Genomic DNA, 20,864 nt, shown 5'->3' on the forward strand with positions numbered 1-20,864 from the left:
AGCCCATATAAGGGGGCCGCTGGGCCGAGCCCTGCCCAACAATACCTTTAATGTCATAGCTCAGTGACTGCTCTTTGTGAGTGGGGTGGCGTGCTGCGACCCACACAAAAACTCAAAGGCAAAATGGATTAGAATACGAGAGAAAAGATGACTGAATCAAACCCAGTGGATTGGAGGAGATTAGCTGAAGGGATTATGGGAAAAATGACACACTAATTACTTTCTGTTGGGGTAGGGGATGAGTTTTAAAGTTTTTTACTTGAGGGAAGTGTGCACTCACTCAGTAGACGTTTTGCGTATAACTTTTGATACAATTTCTTCTCTTTATTTGACTTTGAGTTTACTGTGGTACAGGCTGCACAGAATTACTTTTCAGTAAGTAAGTTCAAACCTAACATATAAGAAAAAAATGAGTAGGATCAGTTGATTAAATGATTAGTGGCTTGACAGAAAATTAGTCTGCAAGTATTTGAACAACTGATTAATTATTTAAGTTATTTTTCAAGCGAAATGATCAAACATCTTTTAGAACAGTTGTCAGTTGTGAAGATTTGCCTCTTTCTCTGGCTTATATTATTGCAAACTAAATATCTTTTTCCATTTTAGACTGCTGGATGTTAAAAAAAAGCTACTTGTATACTATGACAGTATTTTCTGAAACAATTAACTGCATAATCCAGAAAATAATCAGATAATAAATAATGTTAATAACTGTTAGTTGTAGCCCTGGAAAAGATGCAGTCTAAGACAAATCTGAGATCACTTTTCCATTAACATTACTTTTGGACCCTGTATATTCTGTTTAAAAACATGTATAAGATACATAGTTTCATCCTAGCATCCACCCTAGAATTGAGCTGCTGTATAGTAAAGACTTTGCATTAAGTGTATTTTGAATAATTTCCACTGCTTGAAAAGTGACACCCAATGTTACAAAATCATAAGTAAAAGAAAAGTGAATCTCATTATGAAAACTCAGATGAATAAATAAAATTTCTAGTTATTTGAAGACTCATCATCATTTGGTCAATGTCACTGGCTGGATTTTGAAAAACCAAATGATCCTTCTGCAGTATTTGGGAATGAAAACTTTGCTTCTACATCTTTGTTTACCCGTTTAAAATCCAGAAATTATGAATTACCTGCCTCTTAAAACCAAATCAGATGTTGCACAGCTTTAAATGTGAGGCTGACTTGAATTCCTCCAGTACTCCAGTCCTTCCTGTAGTGTTTGTGAGGAATTCAAACTTAAATCAAACACTCAAGCAGAAACAACAGCAGGCCACTCTGCAACTGCAATCTAACTTTGTGATTTCCACTCCTGTTGACCAAAAGCTTCTCTCTCACTGTTAATTATTTGACCAAACTGGAGTCGAGGAGCTTAGAGAACATCTTGTCTGGAGTTTGCTCTGCTCTCCAGGTCTCCAATTAGCCTAAAAAGACCCCAGGAAGGATAGCAGAGACAATGGAGGAGAAAAGGGAGCGGGAGGCCAAAAGAAAAACAAAACACAACAATCAACAAGACCTCCTGGCGTCCTTGTCGGGAGGGAGGACACACACACACACAAGCGCACACACACACACACGCGCGCGCACACACAAATGCTGTGGTGTTTTCAGAGCTGCCGCCGTCACTGTGGAAACCTGGAGCTTCTTTCGTTCATTTCATTCGTTCACTTCCCTTCCTCCCTCCTTGCGGTTTTCTCTCATTGCACACACACACATTGACACCCCCCACCCCCAGTCCCCACCTCCTCCCACCCCTCCATTCACACCCTCCCTTCTTCCTGGGCTAAAACAAAGCACTGGGCTGAAAGAGCTCTGAGGTAGGTAAATGTATTCAGTGACACCGGCCGGATGATTCCATTCTGCGCCAACCCTGTAACATTTGTTTCAGGCCTTGTCTGAGGGCAGGGACAGCGTGTTGGGCCTTTTGTCCCACGTGCCCTCTGCACAGCCCTGCAGTTAATGGTGGTCTTGTCCCAGGCTGCTGGACCAGAAACCTGCAGCCCCACGGGACGGGCAGACATGGTGACACGGGAAGTTGGAGAAACAGGGGAAGCTGAGGAGGCCAAGGGGGATGTTCGGATGATGGAGCTGCCCAGCTGGTGAGCCCACCTCAGAGGGTTCCTCGAGTTAGGATCTCTGCTCCAAAAAGCTCTAAAAAGTAGAGAAGAATGTACAGCTGGTGGTGGTGGTGGGGGGGGGGGGGGGGGGGGGGGGTAAAAGGATGAAACAGACATGCACATGAATGATCCGTCCATCCTGCATCCACTCCATTCACTTACAGACTGAGACTGTCCCACCAGCTTTGACCCTTTCCTTTCCTTTCTTGGTCACGCAATACCCAGAGCTTTCCCTTCTTTTTTTACCCACTGTGAGTGACAGACTGCCCAGCTGAGGGGCCAGGTGCTCGTGTAGAGGGTGAACTTGATCACTGGGGGGTTGGGAGCAGACGTCCCGCTGCTATCTGTCTGGAGAGGGCCCCTAGCATTTAGCAGCGAGGGTCCCCACTCTTTCACTGCCGGCTGCTTGAGAGAGCATCTTCACTCCTGTTTTGTGCGTCTCTCTTTCTGGGAGAGGAGTGGGCCACACTTGACTCTGGTAATCTTCTGAACAGCAAAAGAGCTGGAGCCTCTGTTGATCTAAGAGGAGAGCATAACTGTGGTGCTTTTTATTGAGCTATTGTTGTTTTAAATGCAGTATCATTTGCCTGAAATATTTCATTATTGTGAGAAGAGTGAAGGCAATCAGTGTCTTATATAGCAGTGAATTCATATTATCGATGCATTAATGTGTAAGCAGAATTTTAAGGTTCATCCTTTGATAAGATAATCATGTTTTTCTACATGTAAAATCTTAATCAGCAAAGTAACTAGTGTCTGTAGCTGTCAGATAAATGAAGTGAGATGAGTGATGAGAAGGACAAATGGCCTATATCCTAATTGTGCTTAAGTACATTAATTATGTATTTTCATTCCACTATTGCTCACAGAGAAATGTAAAAAGTTAGAATGTTGAAGTGAAAAGATTGAACATAATGGCATGTTGAGTGTTTCACATTGGATATTCAACTGTATAAACATAAAGTTGATGTTTTATGATGTGATTTAGAATAACTTTGTTCTGCTCATAGCTGCCCTTTTACTCTGAGGTTATTGCTGAAAAACTTAACCATCAGGTTTCTCCTGGGCTAAGTATTGGTTGAATAGAAAATGACAAATAAACATGTTGCACATTTCTACATACTAGACAAGGACCACTGTTGGACAATGAACTAAACTTGGATGAAACTTGTTACTTGTTTGAAAATGTCTCCTGTTATCCATGCTGAGTTTTCATTTCCATGAATTCTCTTTTGCATTGAAATGTCCATCTGCTTTTTTGCCAGGGAATCCCAGGATTCCCACCAGAGTATTTGTGTCTTTGTGCATATGTGTGTGTGTGTAAATGGGTGTGTGTGTGTTCATAAGACCCAAAACTCGAATCCACCCCGCTCTCTCTCAGCGTTCGGCAACAAAATCAGCTCTTGTATTGGGGGCCGCCACTACAAACTGTGTATGAGGGGATTAGGGGCTCCTTGACTGCTCCTTCAAACACACACCCAGCATGGCTGCCTCGATTATGACTATTAGATACCCTGAAAATGAGACTGAGATGAAAGGAGGGAATAGTGAGGGCTTTTCCCAGGGATGAATTTGACCACACGTCCAGCAAAAATGAATCTATAATCCAAAACCCCACAAAGCCCAGAGTGGAAGCTGTCCTAGAGTGTTGTGCTACCTTGCTGAGAGAGGCTTTATTCTTCTATTGCCTTTATTGAGCCTGGGAGTGCTATAATAATGATTAGAGACTTTAAAGGCTAGATTAAAGTGAGGACAAGGGCAGCTTAGTCTGTGAAGTAATTTTAGGGCAGTTGAGCAGGCTTCTTAATGGGAAAATTCTTCTGAACAACAGTGAAAAGGACACAGGACTCCATCCAACTGAGGATGGGGTTGTCCTCAGATCAAGCTGTTACTTTGAAAGAGAAAACGAAGGTAGGCTACACACTAAATATACTTGTAGACACATACACCATTCCACACCACACACTGTCCTCACACAGACACACAGACACTGCTGTTACATGGCAGCTCACCTCTGGGCTGTGTGTTCAGTGGAGCTGCAGGCGGTGCAAGGTGATCCCGTATTATCCGGGCGGCCTTTACTCGGCAGGTGAAAGTGCTGAGGGGCAGAGGGGCTTAATGTAGCCGCTGTCTATTCACCAGATGAGGAGATGCAGGGAGCAGCCGAGAGGCCGAGAGGCTGAGAAGCCGGCTGCATCTCAAATGACCCACACTGCAGAGGCAGCACACGCAGGCCAAGGTGTGTCAACACTACAGGCCTACAACTCCCTGAAGGGCACACTAACCGGGTCTTAAGGGCTTTAGAGAAGAATACTGTCGTCATTGAAAGTTCTGTTACATCTTATTGGTTCAATGTTATTTATTTAACCATTAAATATACCACTGTCTTTTTGCAGCTTGTTAAGTGTGGCAACTTGTGGTTGTGTTTTCCTGTTGTCTGAATTTGAACTATACAATTTCTTAATAATGATAATCAACTTACAATCAGCTGAGGATTATTTCTGTTTTGCTTAAGTCAGAGTTACTACTGACTTTATAGGTACAGTGTCAGGGTAATGTAATCAGCTTAAAATTTATATGATTAAATTGGTTATCAATTTCCTAAGCTATGCTTAAATGCTCAGTTTATTACTGTCAGACCACACTGCAAATAGTATTTTACAATTAAGGAATTGTTAACAGTTTTTTTTTTTTTGGAAAATACTTCTGTTGTTATGGAAAGTGGATAATATAACTGCTTATAGCTCCTGACAGTAAGCTGATGTTGATATTAAAAATGGGGCAATTGAAATAATTAGCTTTGTATTAGATTCTGATTGTACAGAGCTCTATAGTAAATCTCTCAGTTTACCAGTCAGTCTTTGCTCCCACCCTTATGTGTGATCACAAACTCTGGCCAGTGACTGAAAGAATTACAGATAAAAGTGGCTGAGATAAGGTCTCTCTGCAGGGTGGCTCTAATTTCTCTATATGACAGAGTTGGTAGCTCAGTGATTCAGGACAACATCAGTATTAATATGCTACTTCTTCACATTCATTCATTTTTTTGACCTGATACTTGCATCAGTGTCAGCACTGAACAATAAAAACTCAAGCTCAAACTGAAATCCTACCGGAAGGAAAACCACGTTTCCCAATGAAATAAAATAAAATCCCTGATGTAAATCATAAAACTATAACAGCCCTGTACACTCCACACAAATCAAATACACATTTTTCCTGTGCATTTTACTGCCAAGTTTATCCCACCCCACCTGCAGCCCAGGATTCTCCTTGAATATCCCTTAATTCCCAACTGGAGCTGATAACAAAGCTGTACGGGATGCCAACAAAGCCCCAGGAGATCCAGAAATATCCCACCACCACCTCCTTCTCCCCTTCAGGCAGAATAACTCCCTCTCCTGCCAGAATTCCTTGTCTGTTCATCTCAGGACAGACAATATGTGTTGCAGAGAATGTGAAACTCTGTGCAGATGGGCCCTCAGGGACATGTGCTCATCACATAAGTTTGGGATAAAGGCAGACCTGCCAAGAGATGGGAAGGTAACTCAAGCATGGAAAGGAGAGAGGGTATGAACCATCCAGGGAGTCAGTGTTAGGGGAAAATAAGACCTGGGTTCAGTTCCCTCTGCACGTGGCTCCATCACCTCCAGGCTCAGGTGGTTTTTTTTCTCTCCTCTGGGAGTGTTTACTGAGTGCATCAGAGCTGCTTTCACCAGGATCTGGGGTCAATTTGCAACCAATTCAGTCAACTTTAAAAGTGGATTTTGGAAAACAAAAAGGAAATATTTTTCTGGGGGAAAACATTCCATTATAAAGATCTGTGAATATGAACAAACATATTTTTATGATCAGCATTTTTTAAATTTATAAACACATTAATCCTCAATTAATCCTCTCAACTTGAGTCTAAATATTTTTGTGTGGGTACAATAAAACTGGCTAGTTCTTTTAAAATGAGTAAGTCTGGTTCTTCTGTTCCTTGACACCAGTTTGGAATTCATGATCTGTAAACTTAAATCTAATTAAGACGGTTTTCCTATATAAACTTCAGAGCAGCTGATTCAACCCTTCCATCTCCATTTTTATTTTTATTGTCTTATTTTCTTATTTTACTTTTTTGTCAGTTTTGTGTTTTGTTTTATATGCTGAATTCAGCTGGTCGTCTCGATGAAGGCATTATCCATTTAAACTCTAACAAGTACTGAGATTTTTTTTTTGTGTGATGTCTTTTCACAAATAAATTTGATCAATTGAAAATGAAGTGATATGTACGTTGATGTCAGGACAACATCTCACTCATGTGTAGCCTCCATTATTTATTAGTATTAAAGCCGCTTAAACATGATGTGAAACCAAACTTCCCAGGGAAATAAGTGGTGATTGAATTAGACTATAACAGCTGCAAAAACACTGAATTAAAAGAGTTGAATAACATTTGCCATACACCCATTTTTAGATGAATTTTCCCGAATTTCATTTTGAATTTTCTTGTTAAGAGTAGCAGCGTAATATTTTGGTATTATAACTGATTCTGACACCAGACACTGCAGACTTGGCCAGTAGATGCTGTTCATACCTCCGCCACTAGAGGGAAGTGTTGGCTCTGAATCTTCACCGAAAAGCTACATGAGGGGAGAGGAAGCTGGAGAGCAAGCTTCCTCCTGAGCTGAGAGCAGTGTGAAGCCGTCAGGAGGTAGGGGCCCAACACAGTTTCTATGTACATGGATGCAGAGAATAAAACACAACCGGAAACATTAAAAATAAACCTTGACAAAAATATGACTCAGTCAGAGCCTAACCTTTAATTACTCAAATTGCTCTCACCTGGTGAGAGATGTACATGTTCAGCGCTAAATAAGAGCATGTTGTTGACTTTTTTTTGTCATATTTGTTTCCCTGCGTCTGTTTAAAACGCAAACCCTTTTAGCTGTTTGCTAATACTATACATATACGCACTACTTTGTGAAAGTGTATTTTCTTTTTGACTCATGTTTGTACCCTGCAAATAGCATTAGCTATGTATGCTGTGCATGTGTGTGAGTGCACCCTGATGTCTACGATGTTACCTTTGGCTGTCAACTCACAGATGTGGAGCATCATCAAAGTGTGCTTCTTCCATTGAATGAGGCACCCACAGTCGGCTACACCCTTCAGAAGTCAGGAAGCCTGTGTTTGCTCCAGGGATTACATTACCACACCAGAGGCCTGGCAGTCAGACCCACGGACAGACCCACTGCATCACCACCAAAGGTGAAGCCTCTTCCACCGGTGGGTACAGTGGATGGTTCAGGATAGGTCCAGGGACTTCATGGTGTGCCCTTCTTTTCTGTGGTTGCTCGTCCTTCTGGGGTGTGTGTTGACTCAGATGGGACGAGTAAACAGAACCGGGGTGAAGCCATGTGGGCGCTCCATTCTCATGGAGCCCTGGCCCAGTGGATTAGGCTAATGCTGGCCCATGTGGGGGGTGTTGCAGTGCGGCCTTCCCTGACAGGAGGTGATGGATTAGGGCTTTGTCAGGGCCCATGTCAGCCTGAGGGATCCAGCGATGAGGGAAGGAGGGAGGCAGAGGGGAGATCAGGGCCCGGGGGCAGCCCAATCCCGGGATCAGCAACATGTTGACAAGGGATTAGTCCGTTTGGTGTGTTGCTTCAGCAGTTGAAGTCTCATAGATGGTTAGGGAGAGAGATAGAAAGTGTACACACTGGACAATGATGTTAGGGGTGCAGAGACTTCTAACTGTTGGCATGTGAATTGCAGTGACAGATGGTTTTTACAGGTGAAATAATACCAGGATGATACCTCTAATGGACTGAAGAAAACAGAAAACAGGTTTCCATGTCAACCAATGATTGTTCCCTTTTCTCCCTTTTCAGATATGAAAATCAGTAAAAAAAATCAGCTGCTGTAGTGACTGAAAACCTCCATCGTTTTGATTTCAGTGGCACAGGACCGAGAACCGCTGATTTAACAACAGTCATAAATCCCCACGCATGAGTGGAGTGAGATTGAGTTACAGTAAGCGCTGGCGATAGGAAAACGGCAGTGGCATGATATCTCAGCCACATTTGCCTCCTTTGTCAAAATGGGAAAACCAGATTGTGTCTTTTTATGGGTTCCCTTTGAAATCCAGCACATTGGACCCTCCCTCGGCTGCGATTTTACTTCATGCTCTGGTTTATTTCTGGAAACCTCCTACACTCCTCAGCTTGTTTAAGACACATGCCCAAGTGTGCCTTTTGTTTACTTTGCCAGCTGGGGCAAACAGTAAAGTGAGGTGATTAAGCATTTGCATGAGGTATCGAACATCCCAAGAGAAACCACAAGGAACATTTGGAGGGAGGCTTGTCAGTCCACAGTTGTTGGTACTGTTGTGTAGAAGGGATCTGGAGGAGAATAAATTACCAACACTTGGCAATATCACCCACTGGCACTGTCTCCACATCTGGGCTTTGTCTGAGGCTAATAAATGTGAAAAATGAGTTCTGCTCAGTGATGTTACGGTAAATGATACAGAATGGCATTATTTGCCACAAGTGCTTTCTATCATCTAGATTAAGAACATTCAATGATACGTCAGATATTTGTCACTTAACTCTTGAAGATGGATTTATACTGAGGTTACACTGTGTTCATCTGAAACACAAATACATATTCAGATGATCAGGAAAGGAGGGAGACAGGGGAAAGAAAAGGGGGAGAGTGAGACGTGACTGAGAGTTAGTGACTGAGATGTGGCAAGAAGGCACTGATCGGTCTCTTGACGAACTTGTCGCCTCACCACGCTCCATGTGTCAGGGCCTGGCACTCTCCCGGTGTCAGGCGTGGGTGGCCTCCTGACACGCGTTTGAATGTGTGTGTCACGTCCGTCTGGGCTGAAACCACTCCTGAACACACACCCACATAATGACACTGACATGGTGCCATCAGGCCCGCCACCAAGCCCAGACGGAGTCCCTGGCAAACGCAACCTTTATCTCTTCCCTCGGATTTCTCTCAACCTCTCAGCCTTCCTGTTGTTTGCTCTTCCTCTCCGAGTCTATCACTCACTGGTTGAGTACAGCCACAGGCATTAACTAGCAATTTGGGCCTGAATGATTATATTTAATGTAATTATGACCATGAGAAACAGAAAGATGGGCTTGGGAGTGGGCCCAGCTCTTGGACTCGGTTCATCTGAAAATGAACCCTGTGCTGTAAATTGTAAGTACCTCTGTGAACGTCAGTTAGGAGAGTGCCAGCCAGTCCTACACAGGCGTCGCTCATAGACCCCACTCTATAATTGCCTGCTTGCTGGAGCTGCTGTGTAATTTTTGACGTGGCTCTGTGGCGGTGGCGGCACTGACAGAATAAGGGACTGGAGATTTAATGCCCAGTCTGAACTTTCTCCCAAGCGTCTGACTCTCTCTCTCTGCTGCATTGGTGAACCTTTTCATTTCTAGTTTCAATTATTTTCTGGGATTCTGCCTTGCAAAACTCAGGCTGCCCTGGTCACTGTGAGAAGAGCACAGTTGGCATGAATTAAAACCAACTCTAGTGTTAGTTGTCGAGGAGATGGATATGGGCCTGGCAGGTAGTCAACACACTAATCGTCATTTTTGCAGCAAAAAGCACTACTAAGTTCCCATTAATTCAGTGGGAAATTTTGAGCGATGTCATTCATATTCACTGTGGAGGGCCATGTGTCTTCACATAACAGATGTCTGTCCATTTGCTGACATGCTACATATTCATTCCAGTGCATTCCTGCAGGTGTGTTTGTAGGCGGTGATCTCCCGGTGATGCACCCACTCAGCATAAAGAGTGGGAGTGGGAGCGGGAGGGGGAGGAGTAGGAGTAGGAGGAGGAGGAGGCAGAGAGAGGCTGAGTCTTTAGTGACAAAAGCCCCCCTCTTGATGCTCTCTGTGGGTGTGGGCGGGGGGCATTTAAAGGCCATTCAGCCCCTGGTAAGACCCCCCAAAGACGCCCCCACATTCTGGGGATGACTACCTGCCCAGGAGCCCTCTCTCTGCCCATCTGTCCCCTCAGAGGCTGCAGGAGAGTCCCTCCTCTTCCCTCCTTCACAACAGTGCTCCTGGAGAGGCTGCAACCCCCCCCACACACACACACACACACATACACACAGACAGACATACAAACCAATGGGTGATTGCTGACTCAGCTCTGCATCAGGCTGACAGTGCAAACGGAGCAACGCAGGGGGTAAAGAGTGTGTGAGTGTATGTGTCTGTGTGTGGGAGGGAATAGGCTGCTGTTGTATTAATTGGAGAATGAGTCGGTGTGTGTGGGTTTGTGTGTGTGGGAGTTACTAGGTGGTGATTGAGCATTCATTAGCATTGATGGATGTGTGTGTGTGGGTGTTTGTGTGAGGGGACAGATACATGTGTAGGAGGTGGTGTGTGTGTGTGTGGGTTTGTATGTAGGAGGAATTCAGTGGGTGGCTGTGGGTGTTTAGGTGGGTGAGTGGTGATATACTGATATAAATATATTCCTGATACATTGATTTAAATCTACATACATAAAAACAGTAGTGGTACTAGTAATGCCTAGTAATGTGTGGGTGTGTTTTCCCAACAACATGCCCCAACATGTTTCTTGAGGCAAGGCAGCAGTTCGTAGCATTATTCCCATCCCCAGTGGGGCTGCAGGAACGGGCACAGTGTGACCTTCGTCCCAGCGTGCTCAGCCCATTAGTCCAATTTACTCAACTGTCAAACTCCAAATTCACACTTTCATCCATTCTGAGAGCAGCAAGTTATAAGAAGAAAGGTGCTCTGCATTCCTCTCACCCTCCTGGTTTTAAACCCCACGGTCTTTGCACAGAAACTTGCTGAATAAACCTTCCTCTCTGTCCAGCAGTGAGAAACCAAACCTCATCCCCCTCCCTCGGTGGGAGGATGACTGTAGATGAGTTAGCTAAACACTTTCTGGCAAGCAGGCACGCCGCCGGCTGCACACACGAGGCCTGCAGGCGTGGGAAAGACCTGACTCTGATAATAAGCAGCATTTGGCCCTTCTAACCTCTGCAGGCTTTGGCTCAGGCTAGTCGTCTCTTTCTCCCTCACTTGTTTTCTCTCTCTTTCTCTCTGTGAGTGGAGGAGTCACAGGAGAGGAGGTCAGCCAGGGAGAGGCCCACAGCTGCGGCTGCGAGGTCCCAGTGTGTTTATTTGGGCAAGCCCAACCAAAATAAGCTCCAGCCAGGCATTGCTCCTGAGGACTGGGGCCACCACCGCTGCGGTGCTTTTCATCCTAACAATGGGGAAAGTGCTCTGGCCGAGGAGGGAGCCACACAGCACAGTTTACCGTAGAACAGCTGCCTCATCTGTGGGGGAGGAAGTGCACTGCAGATGTGGACAGGATAGATGGTTCATGTTCCCACACCTACTCCTGTTGTACAGTTGTTCACCCATGCTCAGCGGTCAGTGAATGAGTTCCTTTGTTTAACATGAGACAGTTTGCCTGCCGAGTGGAAACACTACAGAGTGAAGATCAAGAATGAATACAGTGTTTGATATTTACTTGAAATAAGTTATAGAGGCTGTATAATGTGAAGAAATGCGTGCAGTGTCAAAATCATTCATATATGATCTTCATATGATTTTGAAGGCAGCAGACACATGTCATGGCCCTCTTGGTGTACCGTAATTCTTAATATTTGTATTTGTGTGGACTTCAACAGGAATGGCTGATTCATTGATATTAGATAATGTAAAATAAACCATCAACGCATTCCCCTTTTTTTCTTTTTTTTTTTTAAAATTGGGAATCAGCAGACCTTTGATCAGAGAATAAAGAGCTTTAAGTTAAACAAAGTTACAGTTTGTTTCTTCTGAGTCTAATTATAGGTGTTACTTCTAACTGTGTTAATAGCTGGTATAAAATAAGCCAAATTTGGAAGGGCCATAAAATGCATAAGGTCACAACAATGCCTTTGATTCAGTGACCTGTTGTGCTATCACTCAGGTGATCTATACTGGGGGTCAACAGCCGTTTTATATGCAGAATAACAACATCCCCATCCTGCTTTACTCATCACACTGTCATGCACTGACCCCCACATTAACAGGGTCACCCAGCCTTATGCAAAGGTGAACAGGTGTGCCCCAGGGCTTGCAACCGGCTGGATGACTGACAGCTGCCCGCCCACCACCCCCTCTAGCTGCAAGTCAGTCCTTTCTGCCTTGGCTGCCTCCTCTGTGCTACAGCTCTGCTCATCTGTTACCGGCCGTAAAGTTGACAGATGATTAGTTTTCCTGCTTATCTTGTTTGCCCCACCCACCCCACCAGCTCTGTCAATGCTGTGGAAGTCACCATCTAGCTGTTTATCTTCAGTTTGCCCTGTCTCATACCTTGCCCATGCCCAAGGCCTTACCTTACCTTAAGATACCTCCTCTTTTTGACCTCTACACAACCTCTACAGTGCTCAACATTTCCAACTCTCCTACATCAACAACCACTTTTACACCCTTTCTTACATAGCCCCTGTCGGTCAGTCAGCACCCTAGGTAAAAGCGCTGGTTGTGTTTGCCTAGTGAGGCCCCTCTTGGCTCTGACAGTGGGGCAACAGCGTGGGGGCCACAAAGAGGGACACGTGTCAGCAGCACCGACAGACAAAGCAGGTGCTTTAGCCGGGTCTTGAGGAGGGGCAGCTGTCCGTCAGACCTGCACCCAAACACTGATCACATATGGCCACTAGATCAGGGCATGACTGATTGACAGCCACGGTGGTGATGGTTGGAGTTACTCCGGGTGGATGAGACTGGCCTTAAACTGACTGCAGCATTATCGATGTCAGAATAGCAAAATTATTTGTGTCCTGGCAGAGCGTCTTTAAAGGAACAGTAAGATTTTCTTTGTATCAGAGCACAAAGTGACCTAAATATCTGTTAGAGGCTGATAAATGATCAGTACTGGTGACTCAAAACATTTCTGTTTCTTTTTTATCTCTAGAAATTTGCCAAAGTCTTATTTTTATCTGGGTTTCTTGATTCACCAAGTTCCATTTGTAGCTTGAACAAGCAACAGATGCCAACATACAGGATTTCCCACATCTGCCAGCTCTCATCTGCCCCCAGTTTGAGCTACCTGCAGGATGCCCCTGGCAAATCACCACTTCCAGGGGGCCCCAATTCTTAACCGTTACCCCCCACCTCTCCTGAAATTAAAATGCAGAAATGCAGACTTCCCTATGAGATTCCTCTACATAATTTGCTGTCCTCCCCCGCCCTTAACCCCAACTCCCCTAAAGCATCACTCTGAGGTCTGACAGCAAGTGGGTGACTTCTGACAGGTTGCATTGATCTCCTGGCTGGGAAAGAAGTCAGCTTTACAATGGAGAACATGTGTCCGTTTTAGGACAAGCCTTAACTTGTCTGACCCCCTCATTTGGGATGCGCCCAAAGAAGAGCCATCCCTTCGTTAAAAGAAAACATTTTTTTTCTTCTCAGACAAGAATTTGTTCTCTTATGAGTTTTCTTGTGCCGGCTTTTTTAAAGTAAAGTTGATGTGGTTGTATTTTGTTTTTCATCTAAATGATGAATATGAACATTCGCTTTTGATTCAGCAATCTGCAGTGTTGCGCACTTTCTGCTTGGTGGATTATATTCAGGGCTTTTTTTGGGGGGGGTTGGGGGGGTTCCTTTAAAGCAGCATACGGGAGAAATGTGTTATTGTCTGTGTGTGATTAGGTAGTTCTGTTCCATTGCTGTTTCTTCCATGTGAACAATAAATAAGAGCCAGCCCACTTCTGAAATGTCTTTGATAGATGATATGAATAGCTAAATTCCTTTATAGAGCTTTGAAATGGCTGGCCGCATTAATAACTCAGATCATGACAGGGACATGGCTAAAAGATGGTTTAGTTTACATTTGACTGTGGTGTTCAATTCCTTCACAAGGATTGTTGCTGTATTGCACATTAATTTGATTGTTCAAAGTTGAAAGCTTTACAGTTTTACACTATAATGTATACCAAGAGCAGAGCGTGCCTGATTCACAGTTGGCTTTAGCGCAGAGTGGAATTGGCCCTATTTGTCCCAGGCTTGCATGTGTATGTACAGAATGTGTGAGGAAGACAGGAAGAAATTATTCCCCTTGATAAAACTGAGCTGAAAGATCTGGCAGGTATTGCATTTCTGACTGCCACAGCAGCCTGAAGCATTTTTGTACTCAGACGCCTACAGAGCTTGTCTGAATTTACTGTTCAGAACACCATTAAATGAAACAATCTCAGTGAGTGCTGAGAGGGACCTTCTTGCATTGTCAAGCAGTAAATCCATCCATCCATCCATCCATCCATCCAATTTCTGCTTGCTTATCTCAATAGGGGCGGGCTAAGCAAGCTAGTCAAGGTGTCGTTCCCTCCATCCACATCCTCCAGCTCTTCCTTGGGGATCCTAAGGTGGTCCCAGGCCAGAGAAGATCCCTCCAGTGTGTCCTAGATCTTTCTTGGACATGCCTGGAAACCACCAGAGGATGGTGTTCAGGACACATCCTGAGCTGATGCTTAAATCCAGATGGCTTCTTTTGACACAAACATGCAGCAGGTCTACTTCTAGTTACTTCCAGAGGTCTAGGGGTGACTACCCAACTACCCTTCAAGGGACAGTCACATTGTCTCTACCCAGAACTCAAGACCAATGACATTCTTCTCATTGCTAACACCGAAGCTGTAAAACATAATTTTAAGTGACATGGTCAACAAACTTGTTTTGATGCCTGTAGGTGTTTCTGTTCTTGGTGAGAGTAAATGTCAAACCTTCGTGTCTTCACCACTGTGGGAAAACAGAAAGCATAATTTGTAGTCCCTTGGTAAACACCTTTAGAGATGTAGGTTGAACAGCTGGGTAGAAATAATGCATTGTTTTGGTTTCTGAATGGAGGATTTTACCATTGATTGCGCCTTGGTTTTGACATGAAGCTTGCACATGCTCATGACAGCAGGGTTAAATGGATCAGACCTACTCACCGGTGTTGACGTCTGTGAAGTACTTTCTAAAATAGTCACTCATTGCTGCAGGATAAAAGGTGATGAAATCATGCTAGACATTCACTGCCAGACTGCTCGTGTCCAAAAACTCAGTTAATTGTGTGAATGTGTCACTTATTCAGGGCTGCAGCTTTAATCTTTAAATTGTGGTTTCTCCTATCAAACTAACAATGATATATTCCAGTACAGTCTGTGGGTGTTGCTGCAGTTTATGTCGGCTTGAGTCATGGAAGCATTTTAAAAAAGCACCTGTACTATTGGATCTGCTCTTACTCTTTCCTACTGTAGTTGCATGGAACACTGTCCTTCTCATGTTTTATTTTTTTGTCATGATGTGGTCAGAAGTGGGCTGAGAGGTCTGTCTAATGTGTATATGTACCTCCATACCTTTTAATTTTAAAATGGCATTTTAAAACAAAAATGATCTCTGTCCAGACGGAGCTCCATATCAAAAATAATCTCTGTCCATAGTAATACACCTGAAAATGCACTACTACATGACCATTGACATACACTGGGCATACATGTGCTGGTATATGTAGGTGATGAATCAGGGAAGGATATGTAGTGACTGACCAGAAGCAAACCAGGAAGCAAACCCTGGTGCCATCGTTTCCGAAAGTCTCTACCTTTCCAGACACAGCCCTTGATTTTTTCCAACTAAAACAGGGCCAGCAGTTTTTCAAAAAGCCTCAGTTTTTGGGGCTTAAAATTTCCAGAGTAGTGTGGATGCCAGGCGTACACATAGCAAAAGTGATGCGTTTTAAGTGTGGATGTAGTTGGAGTTTAGTGTGAGTGTATTGGTATGTTAATGGCAGATGGGTCACTCAACCTCACTCTGGAGACATAAAGTTGATTTCAGGGTGACTTGAAGGTCCTCCACTGAATCTAATGACTTACACAAAGAATATCCTTATTCGTCAACCCTTTCAAACAGTGAGTGAGTGACAGAGTAAGGTGAGGACAGAAACAGCCAGCGGTTAGGGCATGTCATCAGTAATCTGTGTTACAAGTGTTAATGCAATGACTTTCCATTAAGGTAATAAACCTATGACATAAAAACAATTAGCAGATGCTGTCAAAGGCCTTTTAACATAATAAATCTCCTATCAGTGTAATAAACGTAACATGCAGTGATTGTAGTATTTTTTCCCCCCTATTTGCATATTTGGTTTTATGACTCTTATTTACTGCATCAGCAGTCCTCCTGGGTGTAGTACCAATGTCATCTCCCAGATGTAACTTTTGATTAAGTCTATGGTTTGATGATGAATACATTTGTGCCCTTAATACTTTTGCATTTGTAAACTGCTAAAATTTTTGGCTTGTAAATCTATCAGTGGTTCAAATAGCACAAATTCTTCCAAATCAATAACAGATGTTCAGTTCCTGTTCTGTTGCAGCTGCAGTTATTTAATAATTCCCATGGCAATAATGGGAATTAACCTTCTTAACTTAGTCATGTTAGAGCCTCGACAATTAGATTTGCATATGTGTCATTGGCAGTCTTCAGTTCTTTTGTTTTCAACGTCTATAGCCTTTAGATCGCAGATGTAAGTATCCAGTCTGACATTGCTCTTTTTTAGTGGAAATATGCAAGAAAACAATATTTTGAGTCATCTCATCTTTGAGGTGACCGCAGTTAATTGACGACATCCCTCTTTGCGTCACTCACAACACCACAAAGTGAAGTGTGGTGAGTGTGAGTGTGTGTGAAAACGACAGCCAGCGCTCTAGTGAGGAGTAGGAGGGTGGCGAGAGTGCCTTTCATACTTGAAAATGAATTTGTATTCTGATTAATGCATCGCAGCTCGGCTGATACACCAAGCAGCATGTGTTGATGGCTCCAATCTGCAGGGAAGCTCCAGCTAAGCAGAGAATCAGTTACAGTTTTACTATATTTCTGTTTGCCATTTCCATGGTTATGCTCAGATGATGTGCCTTTTTCAGTTTTGATGCAGCTGATGTGGTCTGGAGATTGTATCATTACCATTTAGTTATTACTTTGATTTTCAGAGTCAAGCATCATCTGTCCAAATATGCTGTTTGCGCTCAGATTATTGAAGTAATGTGCGCTCATTAAAGGAGAAAACTTTACTGGTTTATCTGCATGTGCCCAATGTGGCTTTTCTAATCTTTAGTTTGAAAACATTTTTTTAAACTTATAGATTCACAACATTTTGTTGGCCCATTGACAATTCAGGTTTTAGTTTAGTGTAGTAAATTAACTTTCTTGCCTAGATTTACCTCTAGTTTAAGGGAACAAACTACATTAATTCATCTTCATATTCAGTTGAATCTCACACATCTCTCTGTCTTCTTGAGGGCATCAGCGGCCCTCACTTACCAAATCACTGTTTCCCCCTCCATTACATCTGTGACCCCTGATAACAAGAACACATTAACCAGTCATTGTCTGATGTTCAGCTCTGTTCAGAGCCTGGGGTCACAGGCAAAAATCAATACTTTTTTTTTTGTCTCAATGAGTGAGCTGCTATCTCCACAAACAGAAGCTTCTAATTAGTCAGGGAAAGAGTGGATCATCAGGGATGTTGATTTCCAGATTCTTCGTCATGACAACAGTAATAGAACTGAAAAGTTTATAGATTTTTTTAATGCCCAGATGAGAATTAATATGTCCCTGTGTGCTGGGCATATACGAATCAGTTGTTTTGTGTTCTCTGTCCTTATTTTTTGGGATACCCATAGATTCTGTCTGTTGCCTGACAAATGTCCAACACAGAGGTCTAGTATTTCAAGCTCACCTGTGAGATATCACTTCGGCATTTGAGGTACTCATATTTACAAAAGATCTATTTTGGAAAAGTCATCTTGGTTCACAAGGATATTATAGCTCACTGTTTCTTCCCATGATCTCCCTAGATGTGGACAGATGGCAAGCATCACACTGCTACTACCTGCAGTCGTTCAGGGGTGACGAACTGGCACTCAGTGACATTCTCCAGCTCCTTTCTACCATGGATAAACACAGAGCTCGCTTTCCCTGTGCAGTAACGTTCACCTGAACTCTCCTGCTTCAGTTTGTGTCCATCAGGGCTTTGATGTGGGCCATGTCGGGTCAGCCCCTCCACATTTCATGACTGACCCGGAGGGCCACGCTGAATGGTTTCCCCTGTCTGCAATTCCACTGTGGGGAAGAAAACACATCTACTCATTACAACAGGCTCTCTTGTTGTTGCTCTGTGTGAAGGCATTCCCACCTGTGACTGGGGCTGTGAGAAGGGCGGAGGGATGTGTGAAATATCAGTCTGAGAGGGCTGGAGGCTGGGCAGCAGCTCAGAGAAAAAGAGGGAGTGGGCCAGCTGTAGATCTAATATCACATATAGGCCTGCTGGCTGGGAAGGCCTGGCTAATATGATACACATGTGCTACATCCTGTCTGAACTGCTGCCTGGCTTTGTAGCGATGAGTGGAGGCATGGAAGGAGGGAGGTGTGTGTGTGTGTGTGTATGTTTGTTCATTGTGTGCAAGTGTGAGGACAGCTGGAAAGCGCTCTTGCCATGTAATGATCTCCCAGACCTGAGTGTTTATGATATTAGCTGGAAGTCATATGGTTAGCTTTCAACGATTACCATGCCAGTTATGAGAAAAACTTTGTTGCTGTGGCATGAAGACAAAAGCATCACTCCATGTAGCTTCCTTCTGTAATTTTGGGATGTAAGGAGACAGGGAATAAGTAGAAATATATACTTTAATGACTGTTTTAACTTTAAGGCCAAGAGTTTTAGTATAAGTCCAAGAAGTGTGGGTATTTTGCAAGTGGCACCCAACCTGACGGACTTTGTGGGTGTGTTGGAATGTGTGAGTGAAGCAAGGCCTTTCCATTAACATACACTTTATCTCTAATTAACTCTCCAGTGGTTACTGATTGACCCTGTTACACCTGGGCGGATATGCCAGAGCTTTTAGCAGCCTCGTCGAGGGAGAAGCGTTCTTTTGATTTAAATCCACCTTGAGTCTCCAACTTAACCACCGGGTGAAAAGAGTTTATAATGCAGCCCTGGCTGACACCGGTGAGCTGAGATTATTCCGGAAGTAGAGCAGTGTTGAGAGCACATTAGTGTATCCTTACTGAGTCTTACTGGATAATACCAGTCTGACTACCTGGGATTGTATCCATATCCCTTCCCCCAGCTACCAAAATAGCCATGCTTTGATGGCTTAAAATTAATTACCAATTTACAGAGTCTATAACTTTATCTTCAACTCCCACTTAAGCTGTGTGCTGGTATCTGGAGCCAATTTAGGACAATCATCAACCAATTTTAGAGTTAATTGGGAAATGGTGCATGGCCAATTAGGGAAAACAAGGTGCAAGAGAGAGGGGCCAGCTTGGATGATAAATCCTGAAATAAAATCCACATAATAATGAACTTTCACATTCAGTTCTCTTAATTAGTGAGTTCTCTTTTGTTTGAAGTCTTCTAGTCTTATACTGTGTCTATACTTAAATTATTAAAAGGATCATGATTCTTTGCTTGGTTAGTGAACTGCACCATTGTGCTTTGGAGACTGATCACCAGAGGCTCAGCAAGGGCTTTTGGGAGCCACATGCCTGGCGTGTTCAGAACGCTGGTCTCCTGAGGAGAGGTTAAGGAGAGGAGTCAGCACCTCCCTGGGAGCTGCAGACTTGCTCTCTGCCACCATGTCATCCATCCTCAAGCCTAATCGAGTTATCATATCAACAAATCTCCCATCAGGGGCCCCACAGCTGACACTTTCAGAAAGACACCCAGAGGGGGACAACAAATTTTGAGCAGCAGGGCGTTGCTAAGAGAGGAGCTGAGGCACCTGTAAAGGTCTTCTCTCCTGCCCACGGAGAGGGCACTCCTGCTGGGCATCACATTGCTCTCTGGCCCCATGGTCAGGCATGTAGCACAAGAGCAGGGAAGCGGGAGCCATAGTTAATGCTGCTCACAATAGGCTGAGGACACAATGGAAGCACTATATCACCAAGACTGTCAATAAATTTAAAAGCAACCCACAAACAATTAGCTGAAAGGGCAGCAAGGTTTCATGGCTGTAGGCCTCAGCTCTGCAGGCCAACACAGACAAACTGTCCACCCACGTGCAAATGGCAGCTGGTGATTCTGACCAGAGAATACGTTCACGGACTCCTGTGGATTAAAGCCTGACCTTTAAGTTTGTCCCTAAAAAATAAACCACATGCTGGGCCATTCCTCTAGTCACAGGATGGTTTATGACTCCTTGAATGTGAGAAATGTCGCTCAATAGTTTGTCTTTGTGGCTATACAGAGTTACGCAGTTTGTTCACTCCATGGTTTACATTGTTGGCAATATGAACCATCCAGCTGTTTCCCTTGATGTTTTATGATGTCGATGCCAAATGTTTACTTTGTGTGATGATACTAAGTATGTATAGCTGTTTGTGCTGATCATTTCTAGCTTTTGAATATTGGTTTTCAATTACGCTCTTGCTAAATTAGGGTAAAGTGAGTCATCAACAAATCCTGGATGGCATAATGTCTCTTGATTTGATTTTTGTGAGATTATTTAAAAAGGCTTTGTTTGCATCATCCATGTAGCTCTAAGATCATCTAACATGAAAAACAAATGCCATCTTTGATTTAGGCAAGTGGGTATGAATCTGTGTCCATCTGTTAACAATACCCTAACAAGAACAAAACGCCCTTCAGGGCAATCAGAGCTCCCCTGCTTTCCATGACCAGAAAACTTGTGAGGCTCTAAACTTACTTCTGAAGTGTCCC

At 43.7% G+C, this 20,864-nt stretch overlaps 1 long non-coding RNA gene across 2 annotated transcripts in view; it reads left to right on the forward strand.

Annotated features, from left to right (window-relative positions):
- The first annotated feature begins 6,640 nt into the window (after positions 1-6,640).
- LOC139627254 (uncharacterized) overlaps positions 6,641-20,864 on the forward strand; it is a 106,987-nt gene continuing 92,763 nt past the window's right edge. For both annotated transcript variants that reach the window (XR_011692541.1, XR_011692540.1), the window contains exons 1-2: positions 6,641-6,822; positions 7,216-7,397. This is a non-coding gene — a long non-coding RNA (uncharacterized lncRNA). The remainder of the gene's footprint in view (positions 6,823-7,215; positions 7,398-20,864) is intronic.

Source organism: Trachinotus anak, unplaced genomic scaffold (assembly GCF_046630095.1).
Source record: "Trachinotus anak isolate AG129_WGS33_773 ecotype Australia unplaced genomic scaffold, CSIRO_AGI_Tana_v1 ptg000010l, whole genome shotgun sequence".
In the NCBI taxonomy this organism is placed as follows: Eukaryota; Metazoa; Chordata; class Actinopteri; order Carangiformes; family Carangidae; genus Trachinotus; species Trachinotus anak.